The following is a 17,103-nucleotide window of genomic DNA, read 5'->3' as shown; positions in this document are numbered from 1 at the left end:
ACCCACCCTGAAATGTAGTCATCATTTTAGCACAATAGCCTCTATATGCGCATCACAACGCTGCAATACAAGACCTTAGGACAAACGATTCAGTACACAGCAGGTGTGTTTGATCAAGTTCAAATGTGAGAATAAATAAATGACAAAAACCCGCACGGGTACTGTAGGACTACGTCTTTATTTTCCGAGGTAATTGTTGCGCATACAACATGACATTAAATTAAGACAGGCTACTTTCTCATAAAACAGGGCGGTGTTGTAACATTTATAATATCATTAGGTGACATTGGCTGCAACCTGTCCTCCAGGACCTGCACACCTCCAGAGCCCTGAAGGGACCTGGACCTCCCGAGTCCCAGTATTGGAAATGTAGTGATCTGGCTACAAGAAAAGGGGACAAATTATAAAAGCGATTAGTAATAGCATCGATATTTTGCATATGCAAAACAGCATAAATTACAACAATAGGCTATTTATCAGTAAGTCTAAATTATATCGAATTAAGTTTGAGCGAGAGATAATCGGGGGGTTCCTGTGGAGACAAACTGACTTATATCCACCTTTGACTTCGTAACTTTGCCTATTGTATTGGCCTATACAACAAAGCACGCTCACAACAGTTATGGTAGGCTATCGCTTCGGAAACCTTACAGCACAGTTTGCACCTGGTGCAAGTAGATTTGATGCCAGGGAAGAGTACAGTATGGTGCGCTGTGTTTCTGCCAGGGAAGAGTACAGTATGATGCGCTGTGTTTCTGCCAGGGAAGAGTACAGTATGGTGCGCTGTGTTTCTGCCAGGGAAGAGTACAGTATGGGGCGCTGTGTTTATGCCAGGGAAGAGTACAGTATGGTGCTGTGTTTCTCCCATTGCACTGGAGGGCTAACGTTACCAAAAGCAAATGCATTAGCTAACGTTAGCATGCTATGATAATTAACACAGCTAGCTGACATTCCAAACATTAGGCTAGCTAACGTCAACATGCTGGATAAAGACAGATAGCTAGCTGGATCAGACAGCTTTTTAAAAACTGTTGCCAATTACAGCTAACGTTATGGTTCGTTTATCTACCATTAGCTAGGTTGGCTACTAATCAGACACGATCATGGTAAAAACTTCCCAATTTGTATGACAACCACAAATACAATTAGGCCTATAAAATGTACAAATTATATTAAAATAAGAGGTGGTCATCATTGAGACTGCAACTATTCAATTGTTCTCAAGATGAGAAAAGGTTCAGAACTACCTTACCGTGTTCGATAGATGGTGAAACGGCGCAGACAGGTTTCTGTTGGAGGCGGTGCAGGGGAGTGGAGGAGGGTTTTTCAAACTTTAGGGTGACGTCAAGAATGGGAAAAACGTCACGAATTCAGAGTATTTTTACCCCGAGTCAAATTGGACTGAAAATGTTACGCTTCCAGTTTCTCAAAAACGACAAAACGGATATATTTAATGTTTTTATTGTGTTTCTTCAATGTCCTATTGTGCAAATAGCACGTTCAAACTCAAAAAAAGTGAAAATCACCATGTTAATCCTTTAAGTGTTCTGTTCTGAAACCGTTGGCTCTAAATGTTTTCAACCCTTCCAATTATTGGCTCACAATGACAGTCTGTATTGGTGTAGTTGTACAGTATTTTGCCTGTACATTATTTTTGTTCTTTTCACAAGCCACGTTTTTTTTTTTTTTTTTGAGGGGGGGTTGAGGACAGTTGACTTTACAATATAAATAATAATATTGTAGTACCCTAACAAGCACTTTTTTGAAGGGGGTGTTGGGTGTGAAGGGGGACTGGGGCCAGGTCCAGGCCTAAAGCCGGAAGTGGACTGGTGTATGTCTGTGTGTGTGTGTGTGTGTGTGTGTGTGTGTGTGTGTGTTAACTAAATGCTACGACATCCACAGCAGACACAGGGGTATCTATCGGACTCAGGGTGGTCTGCTGGTGACAGTGGGGCATCCACTGGACCTAGTTAGAAGATAGGAGGGAGGGAGAGAGGCACTAGGGAGAGGAGAGGCAGAAAAGGGTTAGTAGCACAGAGAGCCATAAAAGCAACACAGATATTAAAACAGAACATGCCCTTTCCTGGAGCAAGCTCCTGGAGTATGTTTGTCTAACGGCTAAGAACATTTATAGAGCAATAAATTAAAACTCTCAGAGGCTGTTTAGGAAGCAGAAACCATATTGACCTTGTACAATGAGGAGGTTAGTCTTGCATAGCCAGACCTATATCCACACTTCATGCTTTCTCCGTGCTGGAGAAAGGTCTGGCTGCACTCATTACCATTCGGAGATATGGGGGAAAAAACACTGTATTTCTTAAATAATCATCATCGTCTTGGGCAGAGCTTTTGCTAAATTGTTGTTTCTCGTAGTCTGGATTGAATCTGATTGGGCCAGTATTCAGACCCATCCCCACTGATTGGGCAGCAATAAATGAATGACAAGGCTTATCCGCAAAACCTACATCCGGTGAGTCAGACTATGAGGAGGTGAACACAAAGCTGAGGACCAAGTCAACATGTGTGTGTCAGGGGGCGGGACCCAGGGTCCGGCTACACAACCCCAAGGTCTAACTGTTGAGGAGCAAACAGAGGATACCCAGAGGCCGGTCACGGTACAAAAACAACCTATTATTTACTATTCGACAACTAAGTAAAAAACAAAACTGGCAGTCCTAACTTCTAAAAGTCTTAGAGAGAGACAAGGGTTCCTTGGCGGAATAGTTCTGTCAGCAGAGTGCCCTTAGGGGGCGGTGCCCCTAGGTGGAATCTGGCAGGCACCCTGATGTCCCCTGGTGTGGCCCAGCCCGTCACCTTGCCGGCGTGGCTCAGGTTGTTTCACTGGAGAGGAGAGTGGAGACTTATCTACAGACAGTGAGGCGAATCTAGGGGGTGGCACTTGTCACCCTTGGAATCTGACCAGCCACCCCAGGCAGGGCTGGACTGACATTATATTCTATTGGTCAGGTGGCCAGCAGGCCGGTGTAGTTCGGGCCGGTAGGCTATAACATTTTTTTTTTTTTAAACGTCCCCCCGAAAAAATGGACAGTGGCCCATTGGTTCATTTTCTATACTGGCACTGGACTGGCCCAATCACATGCTTAAGCCCAGCCCCCCTCCCTCTGGTAGGCTCAACCCTGACCTCTCCGGCCCTCCCCCTGGCCTGATGGTCCACGACATCCCAATGTCAAAATCGTGAGTCGTGACGAGGCAAAATGGATAGAAAGCGCAAAGGGGGTGCCCAGAAAATCCTGGAAAAGAAATGTAAACTGTTGGCAGAGGATGCCTCAAAATGTGTCAAAATTACGGATATGTTCCCTGGAACGACTGTGGGGGCTGGGGGTCCTGCAGAAATGCTACCGGCTGCAAGCACTAGCACTGCTGCTAGCAGTAACGTTATGCTGCGTTCTATTGTACTCGGGAATCGGAAAGATCCGCCTCCGACACGGAAAAGTGCAATAGAACGGTCACTTAATTTATTTTTAAATCTTTTTATTGAGATAACAAGACAACATAGCAACATAACCAAACAACATCAATTACACAACACATCTTACAAATGACTAACAAAACAAAACAAAAACAACAATAAAAAAAAGAAAAAAAAAAGAGGGGGGGTGTAGATGTAGATTTGTTGTTTAGATACAAATTCTTGTTCAAAATAAAAGAGAAATGGTCGCCAAACATTATAAAACTTCTTGATTGAGCCTCTAATAGAGTATTTAAGTTTTTCTAGTTTTAAATCACAAATACATGTCCGATAATATAGCCTATAGGATAAACAGCCTATAATTTTACAGTTACTTTTTCTGTCAGGATTTGACGCGCCGTTAGTTTGGTGTTCATTTCCTGATTTGAACCTGTTCGGTTGACCGAGTTGTTCGGATCTCTGAGGTTCAGATCTTTGTATCGGTATCAGCTAAGGTTCTGATTAAATGGCACTAGGGGGCCAAGATGACCCTTACTTGCTATTCAAAGTGTACTTGTGCTAGACTTGAATGTTCCATAACACCCGTGTGCGTCAGCTGTGGTGTCTTATATGTATGACGCAACCCCCTAGACTTCAACCATTAATGAATTCATGACTTTCAGGAGGGCCTTCTTTCTAAATAAAATATTACCTTAGACGGCGGGATTAGGCCTCTGTCCTAGTCTGCATTCTCAAAGTTGACCCCTTTGCATGACCCTTCTGCTAAGCCCGGTTGGGAGAACAGCTGTTGTATATCTACCAGTGCATGTTGACTACCCTTTAGAAACTACAGGACACACATACGTTATATACTAATCTCTCCAAAATCCATCATTGGCATTCAGCAGTCGGGTCGTCTACTCGTTCTCGGTAGTTACGGCGGGGAAGCAATTGAGCTGTTGGCATCCACACAGCTGTTGGCTAGAAGAATGTTACTGTGACCAGCATGTGGACGCGCGATTGGAGCACCCCAGAATGCTGCATGTAGCAATCCCCAAACCAATGAGCGAGATAACTTAGCTTTGGAAAGGGCGTTTGCACACCCTTACGAATCTCCAACAGGTGTTGTCTCTATCAGCACTGCACGCCCGTCCGATCACCACCCACAGTCCAACTGTACTCCCGAGCTCTTGCTCTCGCCATCCGCAGCAACCTTAAAGTCGCACTGAAATGAAAAAAGCATTCTGTCCCATTTTGGTTCACATAATTGGTCATAGTGTTCACCTATTCAACGATGTATGCCCCCAAAAAAAAAATCTACTTTTGTTGTAATCTTATATCAAAGTATATAATTTCTTACTTCCTGGAAAACAGTAGATCACGTGCAATGACGACAACAGGTACCTTAGATTTTAGGCCAATAATCTCACGACATCCACCCGTCAATCAACGCTATCCTTCTATCGAATCTGTCCAAAGTTCTTAAAACCCGTCCACTTGTCAATGTTCCAATCAAATTCCTCTAAACATATGTCCCACGCTCATAGCTTGTTTGCGTCGGAAATATGTCAAACTACGGAAGTTAGATGATCACAAACGTCCGTTTCAGTGTAACTTTAAATAAGAACAAAAAAGGCGCATGCCACTACCTATCCCAGTCAGGGCTAAATTTGCAGCAGGTGCAGATAGGAGGAGGAGCAACACCAGGGGAAACGAACGGTGCACTTGTTATGTCAACAGGGGGGGAAACGCTATTGAGCTGACAGGTTCCATGTGTATGAAGGGTGCTACTTAAAAATGGCAGAAGTGGAAGGCATGCATTTTAGCTTCTATGTCACCCTGTGACATGTGGGTGTGTGCGTGGGTGTGGTTGTATGCATATGTGTGTTACCCTGGTTCACAGTTCATGAGACCTGCCTTGTCCACATGGACCAGTAAGTGTATGCTCAGACTACAGTATGCTGACCAGCCTTCACGGGGCCAGCTGTGGTTCCCATTGATTGAGGTAGACTGAGTTTATTCCATGTCCAGGGAAACATCCCCTAATCTCCATGAAAAACGTCAATGGAGTTTTTCCAATTGAAACGAGCCTCTTAGCCCATACAGCTCTGTATGTCGCCAGGGTGAGAAAATGTCAGCTAAGTAATACATATCAATGTACCGTACATTTTCAGACTGCGATGCAATTGAGTCGGCTATCTACTCACATAGATTTTCCTTTGATTTTTCTCTCTTTTGGGCCCTCAGCCCTCCTCATCTCTTTTCCCTCCAAGTTGAAACAAAATTGTTGACACAATATTCCCCTGAGGCAAATCCTCAGCGACAGTCTTTCAATGAAGGGCATTTTAAATCCTTGAATAATAAATAAATAAATAAATAAATAAATAAATAAATAAATAAATAAATAAATAAATAAATAAATAAATAAATAAATAAATAAATAAATAAATAAATAAATAAATAAATAAATAAATAAATTTTAAAAAAAAACTGTCTGTGTAATGCAAGACTGAGGAATACTCATTTCTCTCCCCATTCATTAGGTAACTGCTGGCAACTTGCGACCCAGCAGTCATGCTTGTCTGACAGTCACAGCAGCTGGATGATTAAAACAAAATTACAAACCGTAATAACCTTGACAGGCGAGGGTAACTACAGGGCCTTGTCTAACGTAATCAAGATGTTTGCTGCTCTGAATTTCTTTAAAGGGGGGAGGACATCTCAGATGTGCAGATGATCTCTGACTTAATGAGCATTTATGTAATTTATTCAAGGACTCAGCACTGGTCCATGCACTGATCTCACCCATAAAAGAGAACACTTACTTCTAATCCTTTTTTGTAATGTTTGCTACAGCTCTACACTTTGTACCACTTGTTCTCATCTTACATGCTTCGTGAACATCCATAAATTATCATTTCAATCAATCAAAGCTTTATTTATATAGCGCATTTCATACCCAGAGGTAACACAATGCGCTTTACAGAGAACAAGGGAGGTGGGCAGACATCTAATCTCCATGAAAAACGTCAATGGAGTTTTTCCAATTGAAACGAGCCTCTTAGCCCATACAGCTCTGTATGTCGCCAGGGTGAGAAAATGTCAGCTAAGTAATACATATCAATGTACCGTACATTTTCAGACTGCGATGCAATTGAGTCGGCTATCTACTCACATAGATTTTCCTTTGATTTTTCTCTCTTTTGGGCCCTCAGCCCTCCTCATCTCTTTTCCCTCCAAGTTGAAACAAAATTGTTGACACAATATTCCCCTGAGGCAAATCCTCAGCGACAGTCTTTCAATGAAGGGCATTTTAAATCCTTGAATAATAAATAAATAAATAAATAAATAAATAAATAAATAAAAAAAAATTAAAAAAAATAAAAAAAAATTAAAAAAAAATTAAAAAAAAAACTGTCTGTGTAATGCAAGACTGAGGAATACTCATTTCTCTCCCCATTCATTAGGTAACTGCTGGCAACTTGCGACCCAGCAGTCATGCTTGTCTGACAGTCACAGCAGCTGGATGATTAAAACAAAATTACAAACCGTAATAACCTTGACAGGCGAGGGTAACTACAGGGCCTTGTCTAACGTAATCAAGATGTTTGCTGCTCTGAATTTCTTTAAAGGGGGGAGGACATCTCAGATGTGCAGATGATCTCTGACTTAATGAGCATTTATGTAATTTATTCAAGGACTCAGCACTGGTCCATGCACTGATCTCACCCATAAAAGAGAACACTTACTTCTAATCCTTTTTTGTAATGTTTGCTACAGCTCTACACTTTGTACCACTTGTTCTCATCTTACATGCTTCGTGAACATCCATAAATTATCATTTCAATCAATCAAAGCTTTATTTATATAGCGCATTTCATACCCAGAGGTAACACAATGCGCTTTACAGAGAACAAGGGAGGTGGGCAGACATCCCACCCCTACATATTCCAGAGGGAAGCAAAAAAACAGTAATCACCCGGGGGCCAGATAAGTGAGCTGTAAAAATTCTTCCCTGACCCCTCTCAACGAGGCGATCGAGCAAGCTCCTGGAGTATGTTTGTCTACCGGCTAAGAACATTTATAGAGCAATAAATAACATTAAATTACATTTTTAGAGTAAGAGAGGCTAATAACATCATAGGAGAGTCATGGCAAACACTGGTGTATGTGTGTGTGTGCATGAATGTGCCTGGGCCCAGATAGAGGCAGGGGTCAGGGGTAGGAAAAGGATACGGACCCGGTCTAGGGTGAGGGGAAGGGGATCTGAGCCCAGGACTGGTGTATGTCAGTGTGTGTGTGAGTGTGCCTGGGTCCAGGTAGAGGCAGGGGTCAGGGGTAGGGTGGGGGTAGGAAGAGGATACGGACCCGGGTAAGGGTGAGGGGAAGGGGGTACTGGGCCCAGGCCTAAAGCCGGAAGTGGACTGTTGTATGTCTGTGTGTACGTGTGTGTGTGTTTACTAGTTTGCTACGACATCTGCAGCAGACAAAGGGGTATCTATCGGACTCAGGGTGGTCTGCTGGTGACAGTGGGGCATCCACTGGACCTGGTTAGAAGATAGGAGGGAGAGAGAGAGGCACTAGGGAGAGGGGAGGCAGAACAGGGTTAGTAGCACACAGAGCCATATATAGAGCAATACATTACGTCAAACTACATTTTCAGAGCAAGAAAGGCTAAGAGCATCATGGGAGAGGTGTGGCAAACACTGATGTGTGTCTGTGTGTGTGCCTGGGCCCAGATAGAGGCGGGGGTTGGGGTAGGGTGGGAGGTAGGAAAAGGATACGGACCCGGGTTAGGGTGAGGGGATCTGAGCCCAGGACTGGTGTATGTCTGTGTGTGTGTGAGTGTGAGTGTGCCTGGGTCCAGGTAGAGGTAGGGGTCAGGGGTAGGGTGGGATAGGAAAAGGATACGGACCCGGGTTAGGGTGAGGGGATCCGAGCCCAGGACTGGTGTATGTCTGTGTGTGTGTGAGCGTGAGTGTAGGTGTGCCTGGGTCCAGTTAGAGGCGGGGGTTGGGGTAGGGTGGGGGGTAGGAAAAGGATACGGACCCGGGTTAGGGTGAGGGGGAGGGGATCTGAGCCCAGGACTGGTGTATGTCTGTGTGTGTGTGAGCGTGAGTGTGCCTGGGTCCAGGTAGAGGTAGGGGTCAGGGGTAGGGTGGGATAGGAAAAGGATACGGACCCGGGTTAGGGTGAGGGGATCCGAGCCCAGGACTGGTGTATGTCTGTGTGTGTGTGAGCGTGAGTGTAGGTGTGCCTGGGTCCAGTTAGAGGCAGGGGTCGGGGGTAGGGTGGGGGTGGGAAAGGATACGGACCCGGGTTAGGGTGAGGGGAAGGGAACTGGGCCCAGGTCCAGGCCTAAGCTGGATGTGGACTGGTGTGTGTCTGTGTGTACGTGTGTGTGTTAACTAAGTACTACAACATCCACAGCTGACACGGGGGTATCTATTGTCTGCGGGCGACAGTGGGGCATCTACTGGACCAATGTATACAGAGGATTCACAGGTAGGTTTGAGGCTGCCTTTCTGTGTCTCAAGTCCCTAGCTAGTGATTGTAGGCTAGGTCGAAAAGGTACGTCTCGCTTGAAGACCTCCGTTGTTTCGGCCCTTCTTAGGCACTCCGGTAGGGTGTTCCAGAGGTTGGGGGCATAGAAACTAAAAGCTGCCTCTCCGTGTTTCTTGGTCCTGGCTTTTGGAACTGTTAAAAGTTCAGTACCTCAGGATCTGAGTGGTCTGTTGGGCATGTACTTAACAAGCATGTTTGAAATATATTCTGGTGAGTGATTGTGGAGAGATTTATAGACTAGTAATAGTATTTTAAAGTCTTTTCTAGAGTTGACTGGTAACCAGTGTAGTGATTTTAAGGCTGGTGTGATGTGTGCCCTTCGTCTAGTCTTAGTGAGGACTCGTGCTGCAGCATTCTGTATCATTTGTAGCTTAGAGATTGCTTTCATTGGTAGGCCTGGTAGTAGAGCATTGCAGTAGTCCAGCCTGCTTGTGATGAAAGCATGCATTAATCTTTCGGTGTCAGCCTGAGAGAGAAAGGGTTGCACCTTGGCAATGTTCCTTAGGTGGTAAAAAGATGTCTTTGTAATATTCTTGATGTGGTTTTCGAAATTAAGATCTGAGTCAAGTATGACACCTAGGTTTTTTGCCTGGCAATTGGTGTCAATTTCCAGAGTTTTTAAGTGTGCAGCTAGTTTCTCTCTTTCAGCTTTTTCTCCAATGATCAGTACTTCTGTTTTGTCCTGGTTTAGTTGGAGGAAATTATGTGACATCCATACATTTATATCTGTAATACACTTGACAAGGCAGTCAACCAAGCTGTAGTTACTGGGTGTTACAGAAATATAGAGTTGGGTATCATCTGCGTAGCTATGGTAGCTAATGTTGTGCCTCCTGATGACACTGCCAAGGGGCAGCATGTACAGGCTGAAGAGTAGAGGTCCTAGGATCGATCCTTGGGGCACCCCACAGGTCATAGGGATCTTTCCTGAGCTATAATCACCGAGGGCGATGAAGAAATCGCGACTGGTTAAATAGGTCTTAAGCCAATTTAGGACTGGACCAGAGAGGCCAACCCACTTTTCCAGTCTTTCGATGAGGATTGCATGATCTATAGTATCAAAGGCTGCACTCAGGTCCAGGAGGACGAGAACAGAAAGCTCTTTGGAGTCAGCATTAATTCTGAGGTCATTTACAACTTTGACTAATGCCGTCTCTGTGCTATGGTGGGCACGAAAGCCGGACTGGAAAAGGTCAAGGGTACAACTTGTAGCTAGGAAATCATTAATCCTACTAATAAAATGTGTGCAGTTTGCAGTGTGTGTGTGTGTGCACGCGTTGGTGTGGGTGCATGTGTGTGTGTGTGTACATCAGGGTTGGGAAGGTTACTTTTAAAAAGTAATCCCTTACAGTTACAAGTTACTTGTGAAAAATTGTAGTCAGTAACGTAATCCGATTACCACAATTTAAAAGTAAAGTAAGGGATTACTTTCAGTTACTTTTGGATTACTTTAAATAAAATGTACTGTGTATTTCACCAGATATAAAATGTACTGTGTATTTCACCAGAAATCCTACATTATTTATTCTTTTTCTGTGTTCTAGAGCTGACAACATAGCTAAACAGCAGTTGCCCAGCGCCCGCCCAATTAGAGCAAGTGTTAATGCCAAGAGGTTAGGGTGCATGTCATCTTGCCTTGGCTAGTTAATTGCAGTATGCAAAACACGACACTCGTTGCTAATGTAGCTAACGTTAGGTGTAAACGTCGGAGCCAGCTCTAAACTCCAGCTCTAATGCATTCTAAGCAGCTGTGATTGGCGCTATTCAGCTATACAGCTTGCAAGTGGACACACAGCCTTATATATTATGGATAAAGCACCCACTGACCAGTTTTCCTAGGCAGCTAGTTATAGCTCTTGAATAATGGTGCGTTAGTTTATAACTGGGAGGTGGCAAATTGCGACTTGCTACTAGGAATGATTAAATAAAACGCTGCATGAACTCGCACTTCCTCGTCGCAAATTCGGATATGTTTCTCAGCCTCCAGTTGCCAGCTGGTGTCAATATCATATCATATCATCATCGTATCATTCGCTTTAGCTCGAATGCACACAGGTCGGAGGTAGGTATTTTGCCACTTGCGCCTTGCCACCTCCGACCACAAACGAATGCACCATAACACCGACAGGCAATATTGAGTGAAAATAATCTGAATGGGCGCTTGGGTCTGGTTTTCTGGTTGAACATTAGTGCTATACTGTAGAAGTCTACTACTAGCTAATTTAGCTGTCAGTGGAAGTAAGGTTAACGTTAGCTACCCTAACGTTTGACATTAGCTAACGTTAACTTACTGGCAAATGTTTTTTCAGGTTGGACATTGAGTCCTTGGCCGTCGAGGCAGGTGGCTGGGAGGCATAGTTTACACTGTGCTGTAATATTGTTGTGGTTCTGTGACAGGTCAATTTAAAAAATTCTGGTATTTCCAGGATTTTAATGCACATTGCGGTATTTCTGCCATGCTGCCCGTGCTGCTTGCTGTCTGTCTGGCAGCTGTGGTCCAACGAGCACATCAGTGGGAATCTTGTTGGCGCGCTGCGTGCAATTGGTATTACTTGCCTACTTCTTTTTTTTATTCTTTTTTAAGCTATTTTGTAAAACTGATGAGGAGGCGAGGGGTGATTTTAATCACGCCTGTAATCCCAGTTACTATGCAAATGTAACTGTAATCTAGATTACATATTTTAAATTGTACTGTAACGGATTACAGTTACTGTTTTTTTGTAATCTGATTACGTAACAGCGTTACATGTAATCCGTTACTCCCCAACCCTGGTGTACATGTATGTGTGTGTGTTTCCTACTACTGAGTGCAGGCTGACTTTATTGACAGTGTACCTGTCAGACCGTCCCAGAGGGACGCTGGGGGCAGGACTGAGCTGTAGCAGCAGAGGAGTTACTAGTACAGCATACTGTAACTACTGCCAGATACGTGACAAATCAATCAATCAATCAAGTTAGATTTATATAGCGCCCTTCATGATACCCAGAGCGCTTTACAGAGTCCAGTATTCATTCAGACACAGTCAAACCGGTGGTGGTAAGCTACATCTGTAGCCACAGCTGCCCTGGAGCAGACTGACAGAAGCGTGGCTGCCAATCAGCGCCTACGGCCCCTCCGACCACCACCAACATTAATACGTACATATGACAAAATATCATAATACGATACATCTGTATGACATTTCCCCAGGAGCAACTAATCTAGGAGGGACGGTGAGCTGAGTTAGCTTCAAAGCTAGTACAAATAACGAACCACCCGTCTCATTCTGTCTGACCTTGGAGGAGATCAGGGGGGATGAGACCCAGTGAACGCCGTAACACTGATGCTTATCTGGAGGGCCTGACCCTTGAGAGGGTGCAGTGAGATAAGGTGATGGAGTGGAGGGACTTTTTCAGTCTCACGCAGTCTGTAGTTGAGGATGGCAGAAGGGGGAAGGAGGAACTCCAGGAGAAGCAAATGATAGAGAAGGTGACACTTGAGGAAGTGAAGGGAGAGAGAGAGTAATAGTAGTAGTAGTAGCAGTTGTAATAGAAGTAGTAGTAAAACTTTGCGGGGTAATTGGTTTCACAGCAGTGGGGGGCATTGGGAGTAATAACAATGTCAGAGAAGACCCTGTGCAAGACCCCACGGTACGCTACTGCATTATAGACAGACAGTCCTCATTACAATAGGAGTAGGACACTTCAAATCCTATAGTAATTCATTTTTGTATAGGATGTGATGCACCAGTCGCTCTACGCCTATGTGGTTTATTTTCAGTGATTAGACTGACTGTTGACTGGCACAGCTTTAGGTGGTGATGGAGAAATTAGCTTAATGTATTGATTCTTTTTTGTGCGTGGCTGTAAGCCAGCGCACCTAGTATAGCATTCGTCTATGAGCGCATGAGCTAACTGGCTATCCCGCTCTTATTGTGCTGGATTAGCATTGGAAGCATTGGAACTGATGTGTCCAGGTGACAAGACCCATCTTTATTTATCAAACATTACCGTCCTACCAGTCCCGCACAGAAACAAGCCAGCCAACACACATAAGCCAGGCTCGACCTGGCCTGGTTCTGTACCCTGAGGTACAGCAGTGTTCACAGTCTGATCCATATTACATGTACTGTACATGCGCAGGAGAAAGTTAAAATATGTTGTATGCATATGTATGACCAATGTTTAAAACATGTAGTCGGATAAGTCATTATTCAAGTCTGAATATTGAAGAGGGGCTTATGTTATGCCCATTCTTTCTGGTCACTGTGAGGATCAAAGTGAAGCACCTAATCAAAAGCAAGAAGTCTACTGTATTCTCCTCAGTTTCCTCAGCTTGGATCAAATAGATGACCCAGCTTGTTAGATCTAACATACACCAGCAAACCTCTATTTCTGTCTATCTGTTTCCATTTATCTGTTTGTCTATCTGTTTCCATCTTCCTTCAGGGGTCCCGCTCAGATGGCGAAAGGGCCATATTTTTTAATTAGGTAATTAGGGCCGTATAAATGTCCAATTAGTGATAGTGATAGCACTACCCACAGCAGCCATGGAGCACGTGTGCGCACACAAACGCACGGGCACACACACACGCATACACACACACACAAACACACAAACATATTTCTATGAACACAGGCTGAATAAATGGCCAATTAGTGATTGTGTGCACAAAAGGGTATTAGATTAGAACAAGTTGCTAATGAATACACGCACCAACTCCAGCTCAACCTCACTGCAAAGGTCAAGCCGCCGTGTTGAGGTATCACTCAAATATAATTATACATGTGAGAATTAAACTATGTCCTGACAGCTCATCAATTCTCATTAGACTAAGGCAATCAGTTCTATTTGACCTGCAGTGTTAGCATTCGTAGCCACTTGGGGAGGTCAGTGCCTTGGGGAGCCACTACCTCCATGTCCCCTCACATAGACAGAACCCACTAACTCCCTGTCCCCTCACCATGGACAGAACCCACTAATGCCTCACTTCCACGTACTGCGACTGCATGGCGTTCCCCCTACGGCTTCTCCCACCGGGAGAGTTTCAGGAGCGAGCATTTTGTTTGATATGATAGCTCTGCGGAGAGATGGTTCTGGGACGCTTCTGAAAAAGAAAAAAAAAAGATTGCAATGCAACCGAAGTTAGTGGAATTGAAGCATAATTCCCTGTCCCCTCACATGGACAGAACGCACTCTCAAATGCTCTCATAGGATCAGATAGTATGAACATGTCCAGCTAGATACAGATGTGGGAAGTTAGAAATGTCACATGCTGCAGCATTTCACATTCGCGGTATTTGGCAGGGAAATCCCGTTGGAAATCTCGTGGGATTTCAGATGGGTGTTATTTCGTTTTAGTGATGCACTTTGAGTAGATTTAGCAGGCTGGGCTCAGTGTTTCTCTCCTATAGTCTACCAATGAAGCATCATTAATTTTCACATTCTTTAATTTAAATGCTCTGTTGTAAAGCACTTTGAGCTGAATTTATCTGTATGAAAGGTGCTATACAAATAACGTTTAATTGTTATTATTACCTTGTTCTCAAACACATGTTTTCTCCATCTGGATGTAATTTAATTATTACGAACACCTATATCTAGGCCTACAGTAGCCTATCTATCTCGGTAACTGACGTCGGGTCAAGACGTGGTGGCTGTTAGGTCAAATGCGCAAAATAACAGTATTGTAAATATATTTGTTAGTAAAGATGTGGTGAACGTGGGGGTTCTGCGTTTTGTTTCTGGAACGCATTCAACTGGTAGGCTACTCGTAAACCCCGGAAGTAAATTTGAAGACAGGGCACCAGCTAATGTAGCCAAGTCTGAGCGCAGTAGGCTATATGGCTTCAGCACGATACAAAGAAAAAATAAGCTTGATCGACTTGTGGATCCATACAAAATTGACATAGTCGCCATGAGTAAAGATCACTCACTGCCAATCATATCCGGACATTAACTATCTTGTGCATAGAAAGCGGCAGGTTTGACAGTGAGTGCGTTCACATGCACAATATACACAATATTTTGTTATTTGAATGATCTTGAATATATATATATTCAAGATCATTCAAATAAGAAAATATCGTGTATGTTTTTATTTATTTATACCGGCCGCCAGCCGTTCCATGAACGGCTATAGGGAATGCGCAGTTTCGCGCTGGCTACAGCCTATTATATGCACAGTTTCGCGCTACGTAGGCTATTATAAATAAGTATTATTCATTGGGGGAGCTTGGACTCGCTGGGGACTGGTGGAGAGACGCAGAGCCTCGGACGCGACATCTCCAGTTGGCTGAAGAGCTGCGCGCTCTGGCGTCCAAACAGCCACCGGCGGCGCTCCTCGCAGTGTCCACAGAAGAATACCCCCACCAAAATACCTGCATGGTGAAGACAAGCTGCAGCAAGAACAGAACTGTCTACCAATGCATGAAGTGCACCTAGCTGTCTGTGAGAGGCTATAGCATAGGATATGTGCGAAGTGTATTTGAGCTGCCGCCTCAACCGTGCGTAAGAGCAGAGCGCATCAACTCGTGTATAGCTACAACTAGTAGCCCATAGCCATTAAAACGGATTATTGTTTTATTCATATATCAACTAGATAATTCGATAATAATGAGTAGCCTAGTAGGCTATAAAAGGAATTCAATAGGGCCTAATAAGCCTTAAGTTGTAGCCTAGGCTACAGTACAATCACAAGACGCATAGGCCTAGCCTATCGTAAAAAGCGTTGCGTTCTCATAGGCCTATATTAACTTAGATAATTATTAATTATGCTCAGGTCATAATGTCCGTTGAAAATAATTCCCTCTAAGCAGAATTTGAATTGTATTAAAATAGGCTAAAATTAAATTTCCACATATTCTGATTCCTTCTAGGCCTATATAAAAAAAACATTTTTTTAATGTGTAGCCTGGCTATAGGCTTCTGCGATGAACAAAACAGCCACAATGTAGCCTGCTTAGCGAGCGAGAGGGCAGTCTACCATAAAGTGTAGGCTATAGCCTAACCATAATGTAATCTAGACTACATGCATTGTGGTATTTCTTTATATAGCCCAGCCTGCAATTGTTTCTCAATAAACAGTTATGTCATCCTCTGAGTCCGAATGTAGGCTAATAGACCGGCAGCTCTAAATGCCTTCCCAATCAATGAGACATGGTTGTAAAAATGATGTTTTATTGATGAAAAGGGTAAAACTGAAAAACATGGAGAGTCATTGCATTGATCGATGCAGTCCGTTCAAATAGGCATCAAAAGATAAAGTAGGCCCATTTAAAATGACCAATTACATCTTCAAATCCCTTCTAATCTTGGCCTTTGATAGGGTTTTTTCCCGCCCTACTGCCAATTATATCCGAACATTAACTATCTTGTGCATACAGAGCACAAACAATGAAACAATGAAACGAATAGATTTCCTCCCTGTCTGTCTGTGGCATTCGCTACCAGCAAACACTGAAAATACAGGTCCTCAATTTATTTAGATTAGACTAGCCTATCCAACTGGACCACTCCAATGAATGTTGAACATAGCCTACTTTTATTCTTTAGGTTTTACAGATTCGGCCTACAATGTCCACACATGCATGCGCCATCTGACTAGCTCGTCACTCGCCAGCGAACCTGGACTAGACTATTGTACCCCCCCAAATTCTTTTATATTCAAATAAACTGGATGAACCGGTTTCCTAGCCCTGGATCGTGGGGAGGGGGGTAGCCTGCGTTAGCGGGTGCTTTGCCATGACCGGGCATTGAATTCGCTAGTTTGATTGATAGATGGATGGATTTAACGTCCAAAGTAGATTGTGCAAGTATTGTATAGGCCCATGTGTAAGAGATGAATGGTTGTAACCATGAACTCAGCCAGAGGTAGGCCCTACTGTAGATTATCAGCATTATCACCAGTCTCAATTTATGTTTTCCTCTAGGCTACGTGTTGCCATTCATTTAAACCACCATCTCATCTAGACTACTTCTGTTGCTGCATTTTTACATTTATGCTTTCATGATTTTAGAGCGCAATAAACATTTTCCAGGATTCCAATAAGTCCATCCATTCATCCAACTTTGTGCTGAGCGCAGCGCAGGCTGGTAGCACGTCTCGCAACTCCCCAGACCATCAAGAGAATTTCAATATGAAAGACCT

Source organism: Borostomias antarcticus (assembly GCF_949987555.1).
Source record: "Borostomias antarcticus genome assembly, chromosome: 16".
Classification (NCBI taxonomy): Eukaryota; Metazoa; Chordata; class Actinopteri; order Stomiiformes; family Stomiidae; genus Borostomias; species Borostomias antarcticus.
The sequence above is the reverse complement of the archived record's forward strand: the minus strand, read 5'-3'. Positions refer to the sequence as shown.